Genomic DNA, 6,000 nt, shown 5'->3' with positions numbered 1-6,000 from the left:
GTATTTTAGTACTTCCTCTTCCATCTGTAAAAACTCTATATTTTATTATCAATATAAGAGTATTCCTAGCCTCAGAAATGAATTGTCACTTGTAAATAAGAACTTACCATGTCCTTTCATAAAATTTTCAAGACTCTCAATTTTTTATAAACTCAAACTCATCTCAGAATGGTTTGTGAAAACTAAATATTCCTAAATAAGTTAGTCATAGTCACTCACATACTCTTCTTAAAAAAAAAATATTTATTTTATTTTAGAAAGAGAACATGAATGGGAGGAACAGAGAGTTAGAGAGAGAATCTCTCTCTCTAGAGAGAGCATGGAGCTAGACACAGGGCTCAATCCCATGACACTGCAATCATGACCTGAGCCAAAGCCAAGAACTGGACGCTTAACCAACTGAGCCACCCAGGTGCCCCACTCACACACTCCTTTGAAAGTAATGTACTCTACATACATTGCAAGTACTGTGATGCATTTTTTGTTTATTGATTTCTTTCTTCTACTTTAATCTGAGCTCTTCAACAGCTCTTTACTTGAAGGTTCTCTGTAAATCTTTCTTGGATGGATAGAAGAATAAGGCAAATACACAATAAAAATAGAGTAAGAAGTTATGATTTACAGTTGGCACTAAAAGGAAACAGAAGGGAAGCAAGGCTGCAGACTACAGTTTGGATATTCTCCATTATCCTGACAGTAAATTAGCTTTTCATTTGGATGTTACTTTCTTTCGGAAGAGTTTGATGCATTTTAAGTTGATGCAGCAGTGCATGGTATTAAAGCCAGGCATCATAAATTATTCCTTAAATCACTGAGTCTTGGGAAAATAGAAAGCCAATGAATCACATACCATTTGAACATTGATTTAGTTTCTGCATAAGCTTATGCTGGGTCTGGTGTATGTGTTTGGCTCCAGCAGGTCTGCATACTTTCTAATTTGCTTGAAAACTGCGTGAAAATATTCCCATGGCCCTCTTGTAAAATATGACAGCCTGACATTTTCTTTAATTACAAGACCTGATCTGTTTAATAGCACAAAATTGGCCTCCAACTTGACAGGCCTCCCCTTTAAAATCAATGGTTAGACTCTAGGGCACCAGCTAGGTCATCAAGATCAATATTAGAAAAAATATAGCTTGTCAAGACCTCTCAGCCTTTTATTGATTCAAATGAGGAGCAGCTCACAGATTGAATAATGATATTAGAGCTCTGATCCAACGAACAGAAGCCTCTTACATTAATTTCAGTATAGGCAGATGAATCTGTGATTAATGATGCAAACGTAATTATCCCAGAACTGTAGTTAGATAAAGCTGAATATTTTTATATATATGTATGTGTTTGTGCGTATGTGTGTGTGTGTGTGTGTATACATGACATATATCCTATATAGAATATCCTATATATAAAGAAATGTATCCTATATAGGATATTTATCAGTATACTTACCAGTAAGTGAACAAAATAAGAAAAGTGTTACTTTGGTCTTATTAGAAATAAACAAAACAAAATAAAAAAACATGAAAACGCCACCTTATTATCAAAGAATGGAAGGGAACTCATAACAAAAAGTAAAAGAGAAAAATTACCATGAGAAGAAAATAAGTTATTATTTCCTTTTGAATAATTTATTTATGTAAATAAAAACTTGTTAAAGTTTTAGAAAGAATATTTAACTGGAAATCAGTGTTCTGTAATTCCAGTGCTAGCTAATTATATTATTACACAAGCACTAAACTTACGTCATCCTTGATTTCCTCTTCTGTTATGTGAAGAACTAGGAAGATACCATCTAAGTATTATTTTAAAAACTAAAAAAAGGGGGGAGACAAGATGGCGGGGAAGTAGGAGGAGGCGCCTTTTCAACCTGCACCCTAAAGTGAGCTGATTACCTACCAAAGAACTCCGATCACCCATGAAATCAGCCTGAGATCAGAATTATACACGTCTGGATCTCTACGGGGGCCAGAAGACGCCAGTGGGCAGGTAAAGTGGAGTGGGAACGTCGGACTGATATCGGAAGATAAACAAAAGGGGGAGGGAGCCACCAGAGGCGACCGACTGGAAAATAATACCCCAATACGAGAGTGCCCGGCATCTGGGGACCAGCATTAACTTGGAGTCTTGTTGAAAGCACTCAAAAGAGCAAAGACTCGAGCGGGGAAATTGTGGGAATCGGGGCGGATAGGGATAGGGGCTTAAGTCCCCAGACCCAGGGCAGCATCCCCTGGCGCTGAGCCGGAGAGTGCGGCGGAGAAACCTGGTCTTTGTCCCGGAGCCGCCAGTGCGCCCGAGAACGGGTGGAGTCCGGCTCCCGTGAGGGGCTGGGGCCACGCCAGAGGGCAGAACGCGCACCTTCCTGGAGATGCGCGCGTGCCTCAACCTCCCCTGAGAGAGGTGCACGAACGCCCAGCCTGGTGTTCTGGGACCCACGCGGTGATAGACCCACGCGGCGATAGAGCCGATAGAGCTGGAGGCGCCGCGCCCCAAACCATCCCCTGGGAGAGGTGCGCGCAAGCACTGAGCTCTCAGCCCCAGCCAGCGGGAAAATCTCAGTGTGCGATTGCTGCTTGGAACGTCTCTGGCGGTCTGGAGCTGCCCAGACAGCCACAGCTGCCTTGGTTTTGCGTACAAGCAGGAGATCCTGCGTCCCCAGGGACCGTGACTCAGAACCTGCTCTGCCAGCGGCCCAGCGGCTGCAGCACCTGCAGGGGAGCAGACTGAGGCTTCTCTCTGAGAGGGAGGTTGGGGCGCAGTTTTCTTTCCTCTAAACCTCCAAAAACCATCAAAAGCTGTCAAGGCGAGAGAAAAGAAGTGAACAAACATAAAAACCTCCAGAGAACAAAAACCGGAAAAAAAACGTTTTTCTCAGAGCCCACCCCCTTGAGGGGGTCGGGAGGACTTAACTCAGGGAACATCATTGACTGAAAACCCACGTGGCAGCCCCCTCCCCCAGAAAACAAATCAGGAAAAAAAAAAAAAAAGACTACAAGAGAACAACCACCACTACTTCATAGATACAACTTTTATTTTTAATTCTTTCCCACTATTCTGGTTCATTTTTTTTCTTTTTTTATATAGATAATTTTTTAACCTATTTACCATCACAGTGAGATGTCCAGTACATCAAATTCCATGATAAACTTCTAACCTGAATTTTTTGATACATACACATGTGTTTTTCTTTTGCTTTTCTATTTTCTTAATTTTTAAAAAAATTTTTAATTTAGTTTAGTCCAGTTTATTCCTTTTTTATTTTTATTTTCTAATATTCATATAGAGTTAAACTTCAAGGTAACCCCCTTTCTCCAAGCAATGCTACCCCTATAGGTGAACCAATTTTTAATCCCCCTTTTTCTTAGGAAAGTTGAGTCCTTTAACAAAGATATCAAGATACATCCAGGAAGAATCAAAATAACCTTCCTCGCCCACACCGAGAATCTATAACCATGCTCCCATCTTTTTCTTCTGCCAGTGTCTCTGTGTATTTATGTTTGTCTGGATAGTATATAAATCTTATACTTGGGGTTCTTCTTGACGAGGCTCCTCCTTTTTTTTGCTTATATATATATTTTTTTTCTCTCGTCATATACTTTTATCAGTCTTTTTGTTTGTCTGTTTTTGTTTGTATACGTCATAAACCTTACCCTGGGGCCCATTTGGGCTGAACCTTCACTTTTATCTTCCCTTTTTTTCCTGTCTCTCTCTCTCCCTCTTTTTTCTTTTTCTTTTCTTTTTTCTCTCATTTGGGTGGGGAATCCTGAGTGCTCAGAAGCATTCCAGGGTGCACCTTGACTGCACCACGGTCAATACATCCAGCTACATCTGTCCAGTCATCTCTCACCAAAATGACTAGGAGGAGGAATCCCCAACAGAAGAAAAATACAGAGGATGGGCCTTCTGCAACAGAGCTAACGGCTATCAACATAGACAATATGTCAGAAACAGAATTCAGGCTAACAATTATCCAGGCAATAGCTAGGTTGGAGAAAGCCATGGATGACCAAACAGAATTGATTAGGGCAGAATTGAAAGCGACCAGAGAGGAGGTTCATAATGTTAGGGCAGAGCTGAAGGCCACCAGGGATGAGGTTCACAACGCTCTCAATGAGTTCCAATCTAATCTAAATTCTCTAAAAGCTAGGGTAACTGAGACAGAAGATAGAATTAGTGATCTGGAGGACAAACAAATAGAGAGAAAGGATCAGGAGGAAGCCTGGAACAAACAGCTTAGAAGCCACGAAAACAGAATCAGGGAAATAAATGATGCCATGAAACGTTCCAACGTCAGAATTATTGGAATCCCTGAAGGGGAGGAGAAAGAAAGAAGTCTAGAAGATATAGTGGAACAAGTTTTTCATGAAAATTTTCCCAATCTTGCGAATGGAACAAGTGTTCATGTACTAGAAGTAGAAAGGTCCCCCCCCCAAGATTATAAATTCAAAAAAAACATCCAGGCACCTCATAGTAAAATTGAGGAATCATAATTGTAGATACAATCTCTTGAAAGCTGCTAGGACAAAGAACCTCCTTACATACAGAGGAAAGCCCATCAGAATAACGTCAGACCTGTCCACAGAGACCTGGCAAGCCAGAAAGGGCTGGCAAGATATATTCAGGGCACTAAATGAGAAGAACATGCAGCCAAGAATACTTTATCCAGCAAGACTGACATTCAAAATGGATGGAGAGATAAAGAGTTTCCAAGACCGGCAAGGCTTGAAAGACTATGCAACCACCAAGCCGACACTGCAGGAAATATTAAGGGGGGTTCTATAAAAGAGGAAAAATCCTAAGAATAGCATTGAACAGAAATATAGAGACAATCGACAGAAAGAAAGACTTCAAAGATAACACAATGTCAATAAAAACGTATCTCTCAATAATCACCCTCAATGTGAATGGCCTAAATGCACCCATAAAACGACACAGGGTTGCAGATTGGATAAAACGACAGGACCCATCCATATGTTGTCTACAAGAGACCCATTTTGAACCTAAAGATACACCCAGACTGAAAGTGAAGGGATGGAGAAACATCTTTCACGCCAATGGGCCTCAAAAGAAGGCCGGGGTAGCGATTCTCATATCAGATAAATTAGATTTTAAACTAAAGACAGTAGTCAGGGATACAGAAGGACACTACATCATTCTTAAAGGGACTATCCACCAAGATGATCTAACAATTGTAAATATCTATGCCCCCAATATGGGAGCAGCCAATTACATAAGAAAACTATTAATCAAGATAAAGAGTCATATTGATATGAATACATTAATAGTAGGAGATCTTAACACGCCTCTCTCAGAAATAGACAGATCATCGAAGCAGAAAATCAATAAAGAAATAAGAGCATTGAATGACACATTGGACCAGATGGACCTCATAGATATATACAGAACATTCCACCCTAAAACAACAGAATACTCATTCTTCTCAAGTGCACATGGAACCTTCTCCAGAATAGACCACATACTGGGTCACAAATCAGGGCTCAACCGATACCAAAAGACTGAGATGATTCCCTGCATATTCTCAGATCACAATGCTTTGAAACTGGAGCTCAATCACAAGGAAAAGTTCAGAAGGAACTCAAATACCTGGAAGCTAAAGACCACCTTGCTTAAGAATGCTTGGATCAACCAGGAGATCAAAGAAGAACTTAAACAATTTATGGAAACCAATGAGAACGAAGACACTTCACTCCAAAACCTATGGGATACAGCAAAGGCGGTCCTAAGGGGGAAATTCATAGCCATCCAAGCCTCCCTCAAAAAAATTGAAAAATCCAGAATACACCAGCTGTCTCTACACCTTAAAGAACTGGAGAATCAACAACAAATCAAACCAACTCCACACGTAAGAAGGGAAATAATCAAGATTAGAGCAGAGATCAACGAGGTAGAAACCAGAGATACAGTAGAACGTATCAACGAAACTAGAAGCTGGTTTTTTGAAAGAATCAATAAGATCGATAAACCATTGGCCACACTAATCCA

Source organism: Martes martes (genome assembly GCF_963455335.1).
Source record: "Martes martes genome assembly, chromosome: 10".
Taxonomy (NCBI): Eukaryota; Metazoa; Chordata; class Mammalia; order Carnivora; family Mustelidae; genus Martes; species Martes martes.
The sequence above is the reverse complement of the archived record's forward strand: the minus strand, read 5'-3'. Positions refer to the sequence as shown.